Genomic DNA, 22,780 nt, shown 5'->3' with positions numbered 1-22,780 from the left:
GTCGTCATGAAAGGGGGCGGGACTGCGACGCTAGGCTAGTAGTAGTAGTAGTTGAAGTAAAATACAATTCTGATTTCAGCACCGCAGGACACTGGCTTGATTGAAGATTACGTGGATTGTGTTTAAAGGTATATTCAGTGATTTCACTCAAAAAACCGTAGGTTTCGTTTTTGGCCTTCGTCCAATCAGGATAGAGAGTCAAAAACGAAACCTAAGGTTTTTTGACCCCCAGGGGTTTAACTGGGGACAGGGAGGAACTCCTTATATGGTCAGCACACTCTATAGTAGAGAGGATTATCACAACAAAACAAAAAAAACAAGTGATATTTGAATGAAGTGAAATCACTTACCCTACCTTTTAAAGAACCAACACAAAGACGTATTTCCAATGATCTCAGAGAACCTGCATTATGGTATACAGCAACAACAACATGTCAGAGCCTGAGCATTTACCCTGCATGCCATTTGTGGTCTATACGGTTCATGCCATTTCCTTCCGATCGTGCACTTTGTAAGTGGCTCTGGAATGGATAAGAGCATCTACTAAATGCCCAAATTGTAAATAGTATAAAGCACTAGAGAGATAAGCAGCCAATGGACCAAAGTATGGATTTTTTGGAACTAATTAAACTCCTGGAATGCCAACAAATGGTGAAAATAAAAGTGGCTGCGAAACCTTCTTAACCCTTTGCTCATTGGAATAAGCAGCAGCTGCAAGTTATTGAAATAAACCACTCGTTTATTGGCTTCACAGTTACTGTAAAATGCACGCACGCACACACGCACGCACGCACGCACGCACGCACACACACACACACACACACACACACACACACACACACACACACACACACACACACACACACACACACACAAAATGGCATACTGTAACTACCGTAAGTGTTACTGTGAATTACAGTACCCTAAGCAACGAGAAAAAATGAGCAAATGAAGACATTGTTGCCATTCGCTGATCTTTCTGCATTCACCATCTGGGATGTTCCAAAACCTCGCCCCAAATCACCATCTATTCCAAGCTTATCTCACAGCGTGCAGGACCGGGACCCTATAGCCCCAGTCATTTACGATAATCCACAGATTGTAGGCTGCAAACAGACAGTCGTTTTTTTTTTTCTTTTTCTTTTTTTCCCCTTTTACAACAGATGCCAGATTCAGATAAACATTTAATTAGCAACTCATCAGCTCTGTCAGAGCTAATTACCCCCCAGTCTCAAGCCTTAGCCAAGATAGCTCGATCTTTAAGCCATTTTGACCGAGACCAGATTCTAAAAAAATGTCTTCTACTCTATACATCCTGACAGTTTTCTGAAAAAGCCATGTTTCCGTGTCAGTGTTTCTTCGATTTTTCAAAAATAGCAGACATATACAAGCTCGTAGCGCGCCACTCGGTGGCGCGCTATGAGCTTGTAGATCTGCTATTTTTCAATAGCTATAAAGCATAACATAATGCTAACACCAACAGGGGTTCCCGCCCAAAATGCGTTAAGCCTCATTCATACTTTAGCCGCGCGCCGGTGTCGCGCACACCAGATCTACAAGACCCCGACGCGTCGCAGTGCGACACATTAGTGAGCTTGTAGATTGGCCATTTATGGTTTATACACAACACACAGCCCAGTATAAACCAGGCATTACTGTTGGTCTCAGACAACAGGCGACTCCTCTCCTCTGCCTGCTAGAGCCCGCGGGCTCCTTGTAGCTGCATGAAGCTCGGGCCCTGATAGTGTGTTGTGTATACAAGCATTCTGAGTGGATAATCCGGGCCATTCACATGTCACAGCAAGCAGAGACTCTCTCTCTCTCATGGGTCAGAGCAGCGAGGAGAATGAGGCTAGATAGAATTACAGCCCCGGAGCATATTGTAGGACTAGATACTATTTATCAGCGCTAAACACGCCCGTCATACAAATCGAGGTGGTGTCCGAAAAGAGCATCAGTTTGTTGTTTGTCGTCACAGGAATTGGAAAGCATGCGTTGACTCACCGAGACAAATTCCCTCGCGTGTGCAAAAAACATATACCATGGTGTTAAAAGGTATATACTGTATAGGCTGCACTCACATGTCTGGGAGTAACAACGATCGATGTTCATTCTGTGATTCAAGCTGGTAAACAATGCTGAACAAAAACAGAAAAGGTACTGGGAAAAGAAATGCCATGATCTCAGTCTAAATTCCGAAGGGATGAAAATGAAACCATGCTATATGTGACGTCGTCTTCCCATATAAAGAAAACATTCGAATTTCGGTATTTTGAAACATATGCCCGAGAGGAATTCGGTGGCTTAAACTTTTTTGTCTCATTGCCCTTCATGCACACACACAGACACATGAAACAAATGAAGGCTGGAATGTGAGGCGCACTGTGCCTGTTATTATTAGATGCAATGCAATACCTATACATACTTGATTGCACGCACGCACGCACGCACGCACCCACGCACGCACGCACGCACGCACGCACACACACACACACACACACACAGAGAGAACAACAACTCTCATTAGATTAAAATGAGTATTCTGCATGCTTTATACATACATGTATGATGCACCCCAAACCCACCGCCACCATAGCGTTCACTTTCTCAGCGCTGACCCGTAGCCTAGCAACCGCTTGACGTTCCACACAAGAGATGATTAAAGGTAGCTTCTTTCCCATTCTGAGCATGGCCGCTTTGATAGATCCTCCCCCAGCCCGACCCGACGGTGTTCTCTCCTCCATCGCTATATAGCGTGCCAGGAGCACTCGCATTACAGTACCTATACACATATGAAATATGAATCCCACAATGTTTTGCGAGCCGTTACTGTTATGGTCATACACACTGCAGCAAAGACATGTCATTGTAGAGTTGGAGGCCTCTGCTGTATAACGCATCTGGGTTCCCATAATGTCACACTTGAGTCCTATAAGCTATAGGGGTTATTATAAGGGCCCTGTTTTCGTCAGTGCTAAACCACTGATCCCTATACTTTCTTTTTTGCCTTTTTTTTTACTATTTTGAAAAACATATTCACATTTTTCAACTAGACGACGTATTTCAACTCTTCAGTAATGTTTTTCAAAATAGTAAAAAAAATATATATAAAAATAAAAGGCAAAGAAGTTTAGGGATAAGGGGTTTAGCACTGATAAAATAGGGCCCTCAAGTTCCTATAGGGTATAAGTTGCTAAATGTTATTTTGTAAACTAGTGAGTTTCTCAATTCTGTTGCCCCACGACTATATTCATGACATGTTAGCCTGTTGAGAATGGAGAAATAGCCTACTGAACTGTTTTCAATCATGTATAATGGCCAGGGACTACTTTGCGTGGACAGGTATCTGTGCCGAAAAGATTACATGGAGAGTTCCATTCTGGAGCCTCTTCTTTTCTACATCTATAGATACTAAGTATATTGAAAATAACAAAATGTGTTGTTAGCGTATAGTTATACAGACAAGACAAATTTAAATTATCCCACTTGGGTTAGCAGGGGACTATGGTTTAATACGAACAGTAAGTAAATGCATGGAACGAATCAACAATTGGATGTGCCAGAATGTTATTCAATTAAACAAGCACAAAACTGAAGTAATTGCTTTCGGAGCCAAGGCAGAGTGATTTAAACTAAAGTCAGCGCTGCAGCTTCAATCGGCAATGTTGAAATGTACAACACAAGCCAACAATCTTGGTGTAGAGTCATGGACTGGATTTTAACAGCATTTAACACAATTTCAAAGTCAGACTACTATCACCGCATGAATATATTGGACAAGATTGTGAAAAGCGCGCATGCATTCATCGTCCGAAGACGTGACTACTTATGCTGCTGGAAATGTCCTTACTAATACCAAGCAAGTGGGTCTTATCACTCCAGTTCTTAGATCTTTACACTGGCACCATGACTGTTGAAGAACCGATCTTCAAAATAAACTGTGTTAGCATTGAATAGTTTAGGACCAAATACATGTATTATCTTGTCGGCCTGTCACACTTATAATCATCATAATCGTTTCCATGTTGAAAAATGTATACAGAAATAGCAGATTTTAGCAACATTATTAAATATGTCCGAGATTTCTTACAATACTGAGAGGCGGAGTGAACTTGGACTGGTCCTGGAAGGGCGGTATGTACAAAATCACCTCTTCATCTACCAAATCAGCGACACCTGTGTGACAACGCCCAGGCAGTATAAAAGCCACTGTCCTCCTCATTCCCTCAGAGACTCTCCCGGGGGAAGCAGGTAAGACAAGCCCACATAGCCCCTCTCACACAATTCCGTATAATGTGACATAAATAGTAATTGTTATATTTCTCACCTCGCAGGATCACCGCTTGGATGCTTGGTAATGACCGTTGGGCTCTGAGGCTATGGCGCTTTCCCCCTATCCCCTCACCAGTGGGACTAAAGATTAATAAGTGAACGTTCATCTTACCTGTCTTGTCTGAGGAGTAACCCCCCCCCCTCCCCCCTTACTTACCGGTTGACGATCCATCCAGGCCCTGTATAGAGAGAAAGAGACAGTTAATTAATTTGCAATTAATTATTATCAATATTATTAAGACAGAAGAAACCTAAGTTTGCTCCTAAGTTCTAAACTAAATCCTAAATTAAACCACTTACCTCCTCGGATCCGCTGCTGGCTCCTCTGCTGGTCCTCTGCTGGTCCTCCTCGCTGCATTCACATACAGTATATGCTCCAATGTCCAAATGCCCAAAACGCAATTAAATCACTGAGTTAAAAAACCACCAAAGTGGAAATGGTACTGTAAAAGTGACAAAGTATGCCCTTTAAAAAAAAAAAAAGCTTACACATGTCATCATTCCCACCTGTATTATGTGGGAGGTCCTTGCGTGACAAACATATATCACACCACAAACAATAAAGCAGTTCACAATAACGGTGCACAAAATCACAGAGCCTGAAAATATAACTTTTCTTTTTTTAGACATCACAGAGTACATCGAGATTGAGATAATCTAATGGCACAGAATGACCATATGGGACCCAATTTACCCAAGAGACATCAGATAAACTTGAAAACAATCATGATACTCTGAAATAGCATATTGCACATGCGTCCGGAGATATTTCTGGAAATGAAACCACAGACATTAAATGATATTTCTCCTATACAAACGCGTCTTTCTTTTTTTGCAAAACACATTTCTGTAGCTTACTTTTGCATTTTATCCATGCATCACGCAAATTGGTACACTATCTCCATAGTCGTGCGATCAACACAAATATGCCTGCTTTCCCATATTCCATCCCGATTGGCTAAGATTGCCTTTCTATTCTAAAGTTTGCAGGATTGGCCTCAAATTTTGAACACAGCGTGTGATTACCGTGAAATTATGCATGCACATTCCCACTAGGCAGAGGAAGAAATGGCACGTACACATTTCAAATCGGCCTCAACATTATTGTTACGTGTTATTTTCGGGGCATGTCATAGCCACGTTAAGTTAAGCCAATAAGTGTCCATTGTTTTTGAGGAATGAACCATTACTTTAATGGAATGACAATGTACAACGCGTTACTGATGTCTGGGTTAAAAGTTATATTGCCATTGTATTGTGTATTTGTTTGTGTTTAATTGTTGGTACAGGTACGTCTCATTGTGTTTGTTTATACATATAATCCGGAAGTCATGATTGACCGACAACAGTTACAACAAGGACATTCATAGTTCATATTTCATTCATTGTGTTTAAGAGAATATTGTTATGTTTTGTGTTGCAGTTTTATAAAAAGCCAGTTGAAAAAATATCAGTTGGGAGGACGTTGTCTTATTTCTGCCACGGAGGAAGATGGTTTTAGCCTGACACTCAGCCTGAATTTATTTCGTTTCACTCCATTATTCCTGAACATAATTTTTTAACGTGGCTAGCGATTCAGGGAATGGAGCCAGGCTAAGATGGTTTAGGAGCAGTTACAGATAGAAATGCCACTATGCAGGCTGCATGTCAATATAGCCCTAACCATAATCTCACAAAAATAAGTAGTCCGTGTTGTTAGAAATTTTCCAACGGGGTTTGAACAGGCAAAGTTATAGGACTCAAAGTCAGATGACTAGTCCACTAGACCACCGAGTACGTACTGCCATGTTAGAGATCAAGTTCTGTCTTGTTGATTTGAGCTGTGACGTCAGCCACTTCCGTGTTCTAAGAAAGTTCCACGTCATATATTTTCTTTGTTGTGGACACTTTACACTTACAGTTACATTAATAATTATACTCTAGTTGAAAGCATTAAGACCCATTTAACCCTCAATGGCTTCACTTCTGACAAATAACGCTATTGTAAAAAATAATTAAAAAAAGATTCACGTGTATGCATATGTAGCTATTTTGTATTTACAATGAGAAGTGGACGGGACCTGGATGTAACGTAGGAGGACGTAAAAACTCTGGGTCCGGAAACGGTACATTTTTTTGCATTGATCCCAGTAGAAGGGCAGCTGCTGTGAATTTTACACCTCTCCCGCTTAGCAGAGACTGGGGTGTGGTACAGGACATCTCCCTGAACGCGTGGGTATGTCCAGATAGTTGCCTCGCGGAGCCGTCTTTTGTCCAGTGTCCATTCTGGGTCCGGAAACGGTACATTTTTTTGCATTGATCCCAGTAGAAGGGCTGCTGCTGTGAATTTTACACCTCTCCCGCTTAGCGGGGACTGGGGTGTGGTACAGGACATCTCCCTGAACACGTGGGTATGTCCAGATAGTTGCCTCGCGGAGCCGTCTTTTGTCCAGTGTCCACTTTATAAAGTCCATGCACTCCAGTGAATAGCATTTATCCATTTAGATAACTTTATTATTATTATTATTATTATTTAATTACTTATTTTTACACAGAAACATAATGTGTGTCTTCTAGCATCATATAGCATCATTTAAATGCTTAATTTGTAGTTTTAATGTGCAAATTAAACTTTTTTTCCACACTCTAGAGGGTACTCTTATTTTGAAGAGATCGTCCACCGGAAGTCTTAAATCTGTTCATTAGATCTGTTCACTAGACGCTGCCGGTTTGGTCAGTGTTTGTTTGGAAGTGCCACTTCATTCTTCCGGTCCGTCGTTTGCACGCAGAAGGTAAATAAGTAAATGTTATTTAATACTTAACGCTGTTGTTGTTTTTGTCCAAACGTCTGTTATCGCTTGTGAAGTTACTTGTTATGATGTTTATATATATATGATGTTACTACAAAACTGATAAACAGTGTTCCAGTAGCTGAATGTTTACTCTAGGCGGTTTGTAAACAACCGTGCCAAATTCACGTCCCCGTCGATGACCGAGTGTTTTTCCTTCTTACCAAAACAAACACGAAACACAATTGTTTTTGCATCTAGTCGAGGTCCATTATTCATTCAGTATTTGAGCCACGGACCACCATGTTACATTTATAGACTCACTATAGTGGTCAGTGGCTCAGATACTGAATGGACCTCGACTAGATGCAAAAACAAATTTGTGTTGTAAGAAGAAAACACACTCTCAGTCCTGGACGGGGAGTAGAACACGGGCCTTAATGTTTAGTAACCATCCACAGTACCCCCACTCGGCTACTGGAACACGGCTTCAAAGAGTAGTATTTACATATATAAACACAACAAGTAACTTGTTTGAGCCACGGACCACCATTTCACATTAATAGACTCTCACAATGGTGGTCAGTGGCTCAAATGGGTCTGAGAGACTAAATGGCCTCAAATGTTCGTCCGTGGCTCAAATGCTGAATAAATAATCGACTAGAGGTGAAAAGAGTTTTGTTCGGTAGGTAAAAGGACAAACATTCTGTGAAATTGGCGGGAAGCAACCATTTGGTTACCTAAATTAAATTGCTCTGTATTGTGACAGTAATCATTGCTATAGAGTGTGTTCAGTAACAGTGTTAAATAGCTCTATAGTGTGACAGTAATCATTGCTATAGAGTGTGTCCAGTAACAGTGTTGAAATGTGACAACTTTAAAACCTGTAGAGTATTTCTACAGTGTAGTATTGATACTTTTATTAAAGTAAAAATAATACTTGTACAACACTGCAAACTTGTGAATATAATACAGTTTAACCCATTCTGGACAGGAACCCCTTTTGGTGTTTTAACTAAGCATTATGTTATACTTTAGCTATTGAAAAATAGCAGATCTACAAGCTTGTAGGTCTGCTATTTTTGAAAAATCATAAAAATGCGGCACAAATCTTTGAATATAATGTTCTTTCAGAAGACTTTCTATTTATTTCGATGTCAGGTGGCGCCTAAATGGGTTAAATTACAAAGGGGTTAAATAATATAAAATGTATTAGTCTCTTCTTCGGGGTGCTGCACTTGGCCCACGGTGGTTGTCTGAGTCAGGAGCCGTTTGCGGTGTTTCAATTCGCGGGCCATCTGGCACCAGGCCAACGTGTGGAAGCAAGTGACAATACAGCAGTCATCACACATGGAACCCTAGGAGGCAGCAGAGGAGAGAGCATCCACTTGTTTCACTGTCATGGGATGTGTGCGTGCTCACCTCACAGTACACATGGTCATCGCCATACCCATGCTGGTGGACATGCGCTATGAGCTTGTAGATCTGCTATTTTTCAATAGCTAAAGCATAACATAATGCTAACACCAAAAGGGGTTCCTGCCCAAAATGGGTTACTTTACAGGTCTGTAACTCTTGAGAGTGCACAAATGGAACCAAATTAACCTGTAGGTTATGGGGTGTTAATTTGGGGGTCCTTGAAAATAAAATGAAAGTTAAAGAACAACTGTCCTAGTGAACTCCTAATGTGTCATAGTAAATCAGTGTCATACTGCTTCTGAAGAAAACCTGGAGACTGAGACATTCAGGATTAGGGTCTTATGATCAAAATAAGAACATTATAATGTTATGTAAAATTTGCCACAGACAAAGCAAAGTCTTGTCACGGACACATTGATGACCCCTGCATCATGATGTACATTTTCTTGAAGCTGTATTGACGGAGGTACTTTTTGACAGACAGGCATAGACAGAAATTGGCACAATGTATGTCTACATTACGAAATTAAGGAAAAATCAATCACATTTGAGTGATGCTGTTAATTATATGGCACTAATGGCAGAGTTTAGACATTTGATTTGTAAAACAATTCTCATTCAATGATAATACAAACAAATCATTGATTGCTTTCCAATAGCTTGGTGTTCCCCCAAAACACGAGTAAATATCATGTTTCCCTTTTCCTACAATTCTTTATTATTTTACACAAATAAGTAAAAACATGAACAAAATACAAATGAAAATGATTTGTCAACTAATGTTAAAACGTAAATGTATTGAGAAGAAGGGAGGGGAAAAAATAGGGGTTAGGTTATACTACTGAGTCCTGATGCAATAAAACTGTTTTAAAAAAGTATTTAAAGGACTATTCACTGGAAAGTGGAAAGTGGGTGTTCTTGCCCGACGTCCTTGGGTACCGAACTGTAAAGTGATATAACCCTTACCTACCTGTATGTGATACCTCTCTCTCATAGCAGTCCTCATGGCCAGAGCTGTGGCAGGGACTCCACATAGAATGTCCACCAAAGGCATGCACAGATCTTCTCCAAACTCTGAGCTAGTCTTACAGGCCAAGCACCATGGGCACCAAAAACCAAAGCAGCCTGTCAGGGGGGATGCACAAAGACAATATGATGGGTGCAATATCACTCGCACAATCTCTCTCTTTCTCTCTCTCACACGCACAAACACACACACACACACACACACACACAGCCATACAAGACCACACCCACAGGTCTCTGGCCAACTCTATGGCCGAGACACTCACAGGTGTCCATGTCATCATAGCAGCTGTAAAGTCCGCTGCTCCAAGCCTCAGACTTGATGCCCACATGGGATTGGTACACGCCTGGCTCAACTGTAACTACAGTGGACGTAATTTGGTGGGCTGCCATGTCTAGAGAGAGAGAGAGAGAGAGAGAGAGAGAGAGAGAGATTCTCACCAAAGATGACTTGACAGTATTATTTTATTCATACAGGACAGTAAATCTAAACGTGATGTAACCAGACCACTATCTTAGATAGTACAAATCACAAAATGTAAATGTACATCTTAAGATATTCGAAATTTCCAACCCAAAACGACATGTTCTTCTTTGACTTAGAAAGTGGTCTGACCGTCTCTCTCTGATGTTTCTGTGCCAAGAGCTGCCTTTTAGTTGTCAGCTAAATCAGTGATTCGCAAACACGTTCGTGTAGGACCCCTATTGATCGCGGAGGTAGAGGTACCCCTCGTACAGTTAATTCTGAATTTGTCACAGTTGAGGCTCACAAACCCGCAACGCATATTGTGGGCTTGTAGATCTACTGTAGTCATTTCAAATATCCAATGTATAATTAACCCATTTAGACCTGAGAACTATTCTAGTTTTCTGAAAAACGTTTCTGTTTCTATATCAGTGGTGCTCAAATAATTAATCTCAAGGACCCCCAAAACGTATATGAAATTGGCCGCCGACCCCCATCTGATCCAGGGACCCCCCCAGAAGCAAAGATTTGAGTTAAAAACGTTTGCTCTGAAAGAATATATATTCAAAGATTTGTGCCGCATTTTCACAATTTTTAAAAGAAAAGCAGACCTCCAAGCTTATAGCGCAGCACTCAGTGCCGCACTATGAGCTTGTAGATCTGCTATTTTTCAATGGCTAAAGTATAACGCAACGCTTCAAACACCAAGGGGTTCCCACCCAGAATGGGTTAAAGTGCTTAAACTGATTGAACTGCAACTCATTTGAACTCATGATGCTATGTATAGCAACACATATATTTATGTTTTCCATGTATAACATACTAGAAAAGAACATTTGTTCTGTACTCAACATATTACTTCCCCACCCCACACCTAGGTCACAAAAAGAAAACTGACACAACTAAACGAAACAAGAACATGGGCAAGAATAATGCTAAAAGAGAAACAAACAATACGATACTAATTGAAATGAATTAAGACTGACTGTGTTTTCATGTATCATTATTTTGCGCAACAAGGTTAGCTCACATTTTGGCAGCCTTCTTCCCATTGTTTGACTATTTTCATCATAGCAATGCACGCACAAAGACCATTTCCATATTTGCTCTAGAACAGATCTGAAATCTCATTGCAGGTTCTACATGTCATGCAGAACATCCTACTCTAATGTCTATAAAACAACCAATGTCGAGTAAAGAGTGCTACAGTACATTGCTTGACAAAAGTAGCGTATTTTCAAGTTTGTAGACTTTGTAGACATGCACAAAGAAAGGTCACTTGAATCAAACTCAGTAGCATCATATGGTATATTTAGAGAGAAAGGAGGGCCTGGGAGGGCAGAGGATTCTACCATCAAGGTGTTAAACTAAGTATGCTCAGTTGTATTTTAAGGTCAGCCATTCTTTTAGGTTGGTGTTCACTTTGTATACGTAGTCCAGAACCTAAAAGTACTGTTTTGAGAATCTTAAATTAAAGTTGTTGTTTTTTTGTGCTGTGTTCTAACATTTCAGGGAATGGCTGGACTGCTGCGTGATGGACGGAGGCATGCTGGCCGCCATGCACAAGAGCTTGCGCCGCCGCAACCACCCCCTGGTCACTCAGACGGTGGAGAAGTGGCTGGACGGGTACCGACATAAACCACCCCCTGGTCACTCAGATGGTGGAGAAGTGGCTGGACGGGTACCGACATAAACCACCCCCTGGTCACTCAGATGGTGGAGAAGTGGCTGGACGGGTACCGACATAAACCACCCCCTGGTCACTCAGATGGTGGAGAAGTGGCTGGACGTTGTATCACCTGTTGGAAATGCCAGTCTACGAGCTCACTAAATGCCACGAGTGAGCTTGTAGATTGCCGTCTTCAGTACGTGACACTAGTGGCACAACAAAGTACAAGTGGGGCGTGAGAGACCGAGGCCAGGCCTGATGCTTGTGGCGCTACTCTCAAACACCACCTCCACCTCGTCCAACAGACTCTGCCGACTGACTGGTGTCTCCTATAAGACCAAGGAGGAGCTGCACGTGATGTGAAGGAGCTCTCTGGTTCCTCCCAAAGTCAACAACTTGAACAACTTCACAAGGACATGGAAGAAACTCCTTGATCTTGAATTACTACACAGAAAGAAAGAGAAAAGTATTGAATTCTTTGGGGGGGGGGGGGGGGGGTAGATTATGTTTACCAGCATTAAACTGACCCCCTCTTTTGAAGTGGTCTTGCAATACTCGACAAGAGAAAAGGTACTAGTCTATAGGAAATTATTTTTAATAAACCTGAAGCTAAACCGAAGCTGCACTAAAATGTATTTTGACAGTTTCCTTTGCTTAAAGTTTACAGTAGAGCCCCTCTGTGCAAATAACTTGTGGTTGCATTGTATTTATTGTTTTAGGAGAGTTGATGTGCAGATGCATCCACCATATATTTTGCCCCATTGTGTTTCTTTTATTAATTCTTGAAGATTCTTTGTCATTGCTCCGAAGAGGAAGAACTGCTGTACAAGTTTACTGACCTATTTTTGTGTAATGTAGTTAGCTCATTTGGGTCTTGAAGGTGGATTTATACTTTGTAAGATAATAATAATAATAATAATATCTCAAACTTATATAGCGCTTTTCTGAGTACCCAAAGACGCTTTACATGGGGGGGGCTTTACAGAGGTAACAACAAATTAAAAACAACTTTAATAGAAAGAAAAGGAAAAATAACACTAAAAGCTAAAGAACATTAAAAGACAGTGAAAAGGGTTAGCTAGGGAAGGCAATTTTGAAGAGGTGGGTTTTGAGGGTGGATTTGAAGGTTTGAAGGGTGGGGGCATCTCTGAGTGCCTTAGGGAGGGCATTCCACAGGGTTGGGGCAGCAAAGGCGAAAGCTCTGTCACCCCACGTACGGAGTTTGGTTTTGGGGACATCGAGGAGGTTTGCATCACCAGACCTGAGGGAGCGAGAGGGGGCATGGCGTTTGAGGAGGTCACAGAGGTATGGGGGAGCCAGGTTATTTAGTGCTTTGTAGGTGGTCTTTGTAGATGCTGCGTGAGCTTGTAGATCTGTTATTTTCATGGGTGTGCTAAAATGTACTTGTAATGATGTTTTTCATTTTTGAGGATTTGAAAAAAACGATGGGTTATAGCCCATGTTTTTTGAATTTTTGAAATTTTTTTGATCCTCATTTTTCATCATTTTGGACCATGGGCTATAGCCCATATCGTACGGCATACTATAGCATGCCGTTTTTCATCATTTTTGAGGATTTGAAAAAAAAATTAAAACAACGATATATAATATTTATATGAAATATATTTTATTTGTAAACCTTTTCAGGCAAACATGTCTACCGTAAGATGAACCTAAATAGGTTTGAATGGGGTTTCTAGGTGAATGTGATTTTTGAGTGCCTATAAAGCTGCCATTGAGCCCCATGTTAAATGTCTCAAATTTGAAAGCACTATATTTCTAAAACTATGACACATTTCAAAGATTCCTTTTCAGGCAAACATGTCCACCCTAAGATGAACCTAAGTAGGCTAGAATGGGGTTGGTAGGTTTAAGTATGTAGGACTAGTAGCATGCCAAAGTTTGTGCTATTGCCATAGAGCAGGGATACTCAAATAGATTTACCTGTGGGCCACATTACAAAAATGGCAAGGGGCAAGGGGCCAGTAGATAAAATTACGACATTAATGATACTTGATAACTTCTCTCTTTCAATTGCTTTATTTTCGCAAAATGTATCAAAGTACAATGTGCATGCACACAATATGTAAATAAATGTGTTACATCTTCTTGCATAAACACAAAGAGCTGTTTCCATAACTGCACAAATTATTGCACGTAACATGAGTAGCTGTTATAATATAACATGAGTAGCTCTTTGCCTGCCTGTCTGTCTGTCCATAAGTAGTTATTTGTCTGTCTGTCTGCCTAATTGTCCATGAGTAGCTGTCTGTCTGCCTGCCTGCCCAATTGTCTATGAGTAGCTGTCTGCCTTCCTGCCTGTCCAATTGTCCATGAGTAGCTGTCTGTCTGTCTATGAGTAGCTGTCTGCCTGTCGAGTAGCTGTCTGCCTGCCTGTCCAATTCTCCATGAGTAGCTGTCTGTCTGCCTGTCCAATTCTCCATGAGTAGCTGTCTGTCTGTCTGCCTGTCTATGAGTAGCTGTCTGCCAGCCAGCAAGTTCGTTAACAGAAAATAAATTGTTATGGCTGAGTAAAATAAAATACAATAAACACAATTTGCCTGAAAATAGATTACCCAGCTATGACCTTTTTCATGAAAAAAAATGAGTAGTGATATGGCTGACTGAGTAAAATAAAACAATCTACCTGAAAATAGATAGCTATAAGTGAAGAGCAATTTCCGCAATTTCCATTTCCACCATTTCCGCAATTTCCGCAATTTCCGCAATTACAATTTCTTCCATTTCCACCATTTCCGCAATTTCCGCAATTACCATTTCCGCATTTCCGCAATTTCCGCAATTTCCGCAATTACAATTTCTTCCATTTCCACCATTTCCGCAATTTCCGCAATTACAATTTCTTCCATTTCCACCATTTCCGCAATTTCCGCAATTACCATTTCCGCATTTCCGCAATTTCCGCAATTTCCGCAATTACAATTTCCGCAATTGAGCCCCATGTTAAATGTCTCAAATTTGAAAGCACTATATTTCTAAAACTATGACACATTTCAAAGATTCCTTTTCAGGCAAACATGTCCACCCTAAGATGAACCTAACCTTAAATTGGACATTTTCATGGTAAAAGGTTAGCTGGACAGGGTTCTTTCAGACATAAGCCCCAACCGTTTCATCTCAGGAAACAGGGGGAGAGAGCACCGTCTCCCGATGGTCCTTCCCAGCACCTTGATGTCATGACATGGGACTTGAACCGGCCTACTGCCTGTAGCAGATGCAACGGGTCAAGCGCTCCACACCATTGAGCCAAGGCACCTTGGGGCATTCAGCAGATGTCTCCTGGTGCTTTTGAGTTTTTATTTTTTAGTCTAGCCTTGAAAAGTTCAAATTACTGCAGCATTGAGCTGTAGGAGGAACAGGCCTTGAACATGGATGTCGGGGTTTGAACCGGCACACTTCTACTAGGTATACTTCTACGGATATCATTTGACTTATCCGTTGGTCCACTGAGGCACACAATTATGGGGAATGTCTGTGCTGCTTTAAAGTTGTCCTTCTGAAAGTCAGTGTTCAAAGCAAAGTGTCAGAGCCACATGACTAATGTGGGATTCGAACCCTGGACCTGTGGATCACTGGCACAGCCACTCATCACACTGAGCTAACTGCTGGTTACTTCAAAACAGCTTTTCTGTGCTAGTTGATGTTAGTGTGGAATGCAAAGTGTCCACACTGGATTTTACTCATGAGCCACATAGGCATAAGTGATGCAGTTGAGAACGTATTACTTAACCCACCTTTCAGAATATAGAGGTTCTTTAGGTTAAAAAAAACAATGCACACTTTAGACATAAAAGCCCTAAAGAAACAAGTGTAATTGGTGGAGGTGCTCTAGGTGATCGAGTTCTAGCGTGGCTACCTATGCGACCATGTACCAAGGTACATGGCCAAAGCAGGTTCAAGGCCAGCCTGGGGGACCAAGCTGTACCCAAGCACTGAAGCCAATACTCATCGATGTACTCTGTTACCCTGGGTCTACTGGGATGCAGTACAGTGGGGCTGGGGTTTTTTTTTCCCCCCCGGTGTTTCCACACAGTAAAATGTGGGTGTTATGGCAAAATAAACTAGAACTGCACCCTATCGAAGTGCCTACTTGCTTGTTGCACACAAGTAGGCCTACTAGTACGGACATTTATACAATATTTAGCTCACTCTTACATCAAGGAAGTTTTTCCAAGTTTGTATGTGTATTACAAAGAGCAGGGCCTTTAGTTCTTCTTTTTTCATTTTGCATCTTTGCAAGGTTGTACCTTTGTAGGCCTACCTGTCTCTAATGTATAAGCAAAGTTGTAGCAGCGGTTAAGACACAGGCTTCGCAAACAGAAGGTTCTAGGTTCAAGCCCAGCAAGGGGCATTTTACAACTGTTATCTTAGTCTTACCCAATATTTCACTCCTAATGAAGAGTGTGATTTGTTGTTTCAGTTTTTATATTGACTCATTTTTTAACCTACAACATTCGGTTTATACATCCTTGTCTTTATGTTTACGCCACAAAGGCATGTGAGATGCATGGTGCAGAGTTCTGTCTCCATGCGACGATGGGTTATAGCCCATGTTTTTTTTATTTTCTTTAGTTATCCTCGTTTCTCATCATTTTGGACCATGGGCTAAAGCCCATATCGTACGGCATACTATAGCACGCCGTTTTTCATCATTTTGGAGGATTTGAAAAAAATGAAAAAATAAAAAAACGATGGGTTATAGCCCATGTTTTTTGAAATTTTGGAAAAAAAAGTTATCCTCGTTTCTCATCATTTTGGACCATGGGCTATAGCCCATATCGTACGGCATACTATAGCACGCCGTTTTTCATCATTTTGGAGGATTTGAAAAAAATTAAAAAATACGATGGGTTATAGCCCATGTTTTTTGAGATTTTGAAAAAAAAAGTTAGCCTCGATTCTCATCATTTTGGACCATGGGCTGTAGCCCATATCGTACGGCATACTATAGCACGCCGTTTTTCATCATTTTCCACGATTTTCACCTTTTTTAAAATCCTCAACAATGATGAAGACTATAGCGATGACCTCTGAGACCATGGACCAATGAACCATGTAAATACAACACATTGAGCAGGGCACTGCAGGGAGTTGCACCCCGTTCCGGTAAACCAGAAGTACGACACCAGTGCCTTAGTTTTTGTGTTGTCATTTACAGGTCCTTTCGTTGAAATGTAAATTTTACATTTCAACAGTAAAGTAATATATAAAGAAGAGAAACACATAAGTACAAAAATAACATTTTCGAATTACCTGTATTTGCTTTGATTTTTTTTATTTTCCTCCGCAACACTCCGCAATACTAAATTTTTCAAAAAACATGGGCTATAACCCATTGTTTTTTTCATTTTTTCATTTTTATCAAAGCATCAAAATTTTTGAAAAACGGCGCGCTATAGTATGCCGTACGATATAGGCTATAGCCCATGGTCCAAAATGATGAGAAACGAGGATAACTTTTTTTTTCAAAATTTCAAAAAACATGGGCTATAACCCATCGTTTTTTTTCATTTTTTCATTTTTGTCAAATCATCAAAAATGATGAAAAACGGCGCGCTATAGTATGCCGTACGATATAGGCTATAGCCCATGGTCCAAAATGATGAGAAACGAGGATAACTTTTTTTTCCAAAATTTCAAAAAACATGGGCTATAACCCATCGTTTTTTTCATTTTTGTCAAATCATCAAAAATGATGAAAATCGGCACGCTATAGTATGCCGTACGATATAGGCTATAGCCCATGGTCCAAAATGATGAGAAACGAGGATAACCTTTTTTTTCAAAATTTCAAAAAACATGGGATATAACCCATCGTTTTTTTTCATTTTTTTCAAATCCTCAAAAATGATGAAGCTCCAAATACACAAACCTTCTTGTCTTAATTTAACAGGCTTACATGCCGATATTCCTCAATGACGACATTTGCCAAATGATTAAATTTATGATAGTCACATGATTTCACCCGTTTCTCACACTCACAGTCTATAGACTTCCTCCTCATTTAGTCCAACCCCCTCTCAGAACCTGGTAGGTTGACTACAGATGATTGACACCTGGCTCCCCAATGACATCGTGTCCATGAGCTTGTGCTGCTGCCCATAGATCATGCCGTTTGCCTGTGCTATGAGAGACCTGGGTTGAAATCCCAATCTGCACGTGTTACGGCCCTTTAAAATTGGCTCGAACACCAAGGACCATGACATAATAAGGACACAAAGTCAGGTTATAAGTTTACCAAAAATATAACACATTTATTTAAATTTGAAAATCGGCCAATAAATATCAGACACTGAACGTCTGAACCCCAAACAAGCCAGGAATGCAACACACACAAAAACACTGAATAAGCTGACTAAATAATGGGGTTATCTTAATACATGCCGGAAATAAATGATAAACTCAAGACCTAACAAAAATATGGGCTGGTAAACTAATAAGTGGGGGAGCTATGCACTATGTGCTTCCCCATAAACTACCAAAACAAAATAAAGACCTAAAACTAACCAAAAAACCAAACGGCAAACAAATACTTACGACCTGCAGCCCAGTAACTGAAATGAAGAAACAACAAGCGCAACAGAACACAAGGGAAACACAGGTATTCAAGTTGGGTGTTGTTGGGGAGACGACGAGCTGCTCTCCACAGCTCCTCTTTATAGCCTGCTACTAATCACTCAATCAAGGAACAGCTGACAAAGGGGTGGGGCCAGCCAGAGTCATCAGGTGATTGACGGGTGTCTGTTTAGACCAGCAGAGGTCAGCAATATCACAGGCACCTACAACAGAACAGACAGAGTAACATTAATGAACAGAATAGACAGATGAATATGAGTAGAGAGAGTACAGTGTGCCAGCACAGAACACCATGCGTTGATGCCATGTTCTGTGCATTATGTGCAAGCACCTGACAGCACGCTTGTCATTGTTGTTTGATGCCCTCGGCTCGAGGTTAAGAGTTAAACACCACTCATACTTAAGAGTTATAAACACCACTCATACTTAAGAGTTATAAACACCACTCATACTTAAATAAAAACTACATTTGAAATATAAAAAGTGAATGTCAAATCTTTCCTCTCTCATCCTCCTTTTTTGTCTCTCACTGTATAGGCCTATAACTCATTTGTAATTTTGTCTCATTTTTAAATCTTTTTTTTTTTTTACAGTTTTTTTTACAGTCATCTCTGCCAGGCTGAACGCTTTTCTCCCCTGTCCGTCCGTGTGTCATGGCAGCATGCCAGCACTGTTGGACCAATCGCCGATCGGCGTGAAACGTTGCATACGTAATGTACTTTGAATTGACTTATTGAAATGTGCAATACAAATAGACTTGCCTTGACTTTTAGCTCTGGTCCATATATAGTTCCATGGTTAGAGTTCTCCTTAACACTAACTGTATGATGAGCCCTCCACTTAGTAAAAATAAAGAATAAACTTTGGCTTAAACTCACCGAAACAAAGACGGTTTTAAAGGTGTTGAAAGCGTATACGCTCCTCGTGAGAACACTCACCTTCCATCTAAAATGCGCGTTCTACTTTTGGTAGTTTAAGTAAGTACATTTTGATACCAACTTTTACTCAAAGAAAATGTGGAATTCCAGACTTTTACTTGTAAAAAGTATTCTATTATTGCAGTAGTATTGATACTCACAGAACAATGTTTTAAAATAGTAATACTCCAGTGCACCCACCGCCTACAGATCTGGTCAGTGGAATTTGTCTATTCCTGACGTTAATGAAGTAACATTATGAAAGTCATGCGATCCATTGAACACAGCTGGTTTTCACCTTTAACCCATTCTGAACGGGAACCCATTTTGGTGTTGGCATCATGTTATGCTTTAGCTATTGAAAAATAGCAGATCTACAAGCTCATAGCGCGCCACCGAGTGGCGCGCTACGAGCTTGTAGGTCTGCTATTTTAGAAAAATCGAAGAACGACTGACATTTTTTAGAATCTGATCTCAGGTCAGAATGGGTTCATCAGACCAGTGTGTGTCCAGTGGAAACCTCGTATGAATCTGATCTCAGGTCAGAATGGGTTAAACACAGGGGAGTAAAGTGAGACTTACTCACTCGACAATGATATCCCCGAACCATATAGTCTGACAATTAGTGGAATGTGCCATCGTTGTGTTTAATTACCCTGGCATTGCCAGACTGATCACCGGCAATGCCAGGCTGTATAACGTTTTATTCCCCAGTATTGCCTATACAGTATGTTGAATTATTTCCTTCGTCATAAATATCCAATTACTTTAATCTTTCTCGCAAAGTACATTGGCGAGGACGGGCGGGGTCACTCTTTATATTCAGTTAATGTGTAGCCGAAGTCAAAGTGGTCTTCCATTGTAATTGGACGATGTACTGGCCCCAGACTGTAAATATTGAGTTGAGACTTAGAGAAAGGTTAAAACTATAAGTTGTGTGGATGGAACGGCTTAAATTCCAGTATTGCGCGTGAGCCAATTTATGAATATTTATCGTTTCACATAGTTTTAACTCAGTGAGAGGTAACAACCAATGCAAGAGCACACATACGTTTCAGCAGGCGCTGCAGTACGGCATACTATAGCGCGCCGTTTTTCATCATTTTTGAGGATTTGAAAAAAATGACGAAATGACAAAAACGATGGGTTATAGCCCATGTTTTTTGAAATTTTGAAAAAAAAAGTTAGCCTCGTTTCTCATCATTTTGGACCGTGGGCTATAGCCCATATCGTACGGCATACTATAGCGCGCCGTTTTTCATCATTTTTGAGGATTTGAAAAAAATGACGAAATGACAAAAACGATGGGTTATAGCCCATGTTTTTTGAAATTTTGAAAAAAAAAGTTAGCCTCGTTTCTCATCATTTTGGACCGTGGGCTATAGCCCATATCGTACGGCATACTATAGCGCGCCGTTTTTCATCATTTTTGAGGATTCTAAAAAAATGACGAAATGACAAAAACGATGGGTTATAGCCCATGTTTTTTGAAATTTTGAAAAAAAAAGTTTGCCTCGTTTCTCATCATTTTGGACCGTGGGCTATAGCCCATATCGTACGGCATACTATAGCGCGCCGTTTTTCATCATTTTTGAGGATTTGAAAAAAATGACAAAATGACAAAAACGATGGGTTATAGCCCATGTTTTTTGAAATTTTGAAAAAAAAAGTTAGCCTCGTTTCTCATCATTTTGGACCGTGGGCTATAGCCCATATCGTACGGCATACTATAGCGCGCCGTTTTTCATCATTTTTGAGGATTTAAAAAAAATGACGAAATGACAAAAACGATGGGTTATAGCCCATGTTTTTTGAAATTTTGAAAAAAAAAGTTAGCCTTGTTTCTCATCATTTTGGACCGTGGGCTATAGCCCATATCGTACGGCATACTATAGCGCGCCGTTTTTCATCATTTTTGAGGATTTGAAAAAAATGACGAAATGACAAAAACGATGGGTTATAGCCCATGTTTTTTGAAATTTTGAAAAAAAAAGTTAGCCTCGTTTCTCATCATTTTGGACCGTGGGCTATAGCCCATATCGTACGGCATACTATGGCGCGCCGTTTTTCATCATTTTTGAGGATTTGAAAAAAATGACAAAATGACAAAAACGATGGGTTATAGCCCATGTTTTTTGAAATTTTGAAAAAAAAAGTTAGCCTCGTTTCTCATCATTTTGGACCGTGGGCTATAGCCCATATCGTACGGCATACTATAGCGCGCCGTTTTTTATCATTTTTGAGGATTTGAAAAAAATGACGAAATGACAAAAACGATGGGTTATAGCCCATGTTTTTTGAAATTTTGAAAAAAAAAGTTAGCCTCGTTTCTCATCATTTTGGACCGTGGGCTATAGCCCATATCGTACGGCATACTATAGCGCGCCGTTTTTCATCATTTTTGAGGATTTGAAAAAAATGACGAAATGACAAAAACGATGGGTTATAGCCCATGTTTTTTTAAATTTTGAAAAAAAAAGTTAGCCTCGTTTCTCATCATTTTGGACCGTGGGCTATAGCCCATATCGTACGGCATACTATAGCGCGCCGTTTTTCATCATTTTTGAGGATTTGAAAAAAATGACGAAATGACAAAAACGATGGGTTATAGCCCATGTTTTTTGAAATTTTGAAAAAAAAAAGTTAGCCTCGTTTCTCATCATTTTGGACCATGGGCTATAGCCCATATCGTACGGCATACTATAGCGCGCCGTTTTTCATCATTTTTGAGGATTTGAAAAAAATGACGAAATGACAAAAACGATGGGTTATAGCCCATGTTTTGTGAAATTTTGGAAAAAAAAAGTTATCCTCGTTTCTCATCATTTTGGAATGTGGGCTATAGCCCATATCGTACGGCATACTATAGCGCGCCGTTTTTCATCATTTTTGAGGATTTGAAAAAAATGACGAAATGACAAAAACGATGGGTTATAGCCCATGTTTTTTGAAATTTTGGAAAAAAAAGTTAGCCTCGTTTCTCATCATTTTGGACCGTGGGCTATAGCCCATATCGTACGGCATACTATAGCGCGCCGTTTTTCATCATTTTTGAGGATTTGAAAAAAATGACGAAATGACAAAAACGATGGGTTATAGCCCATTTTTTTGAAATTTTGAAAAAAAAAGTTAGCCTCGTTTCTCATCATTTTGGACCGTGGGCTATAGCCCATATCGTACGTATAGACCTTCAGTGGCAGGATCGACCTTTTTAAACCCTTTGGTAAAAATGGTGCATGTCTGTGTGGGAGGGGCTGCGTGCCATGCACTCTATAGCCAGGATATACAACACTCTGCCAGTGATAACTTCAAACTCCTCAGAACAATTCAAGTGTCTCTGCTGTGCTTGAAGTCAAATTATTTCTCCTGTGCACATGCTTCAGTATAGCACAGCCCCCCCCCCCCCCCCCCCCCTCCCCCAGTGCACATGCACCACACATACAGATGCTATTTTCATAATGCCACCTGAAGGTGTAATTTGCGAGTTATACATAAATTGCCTCACCCTAGCATTATTGCATTCCTACACTTTCCCCTCGTCTCATGGTCCTCCTTTCCTTCCCCTATAACGCCTCTGCTGTGTCTC

Source organism: Protomyctophum bolini (assembly GCF_963924005.1).
Source record: "Protomyctophum bolini genome assembly, chromosome: 18".
Lineage (NCBI taxonomy): Eukaryota > Metazoa > Chordata > Actinopteri > Myctophiformes > Myctophidae > Protomyctophum > Protomyctophum bolini.
Note: the sequence above shows the minus strand (reverse complement) of the source record.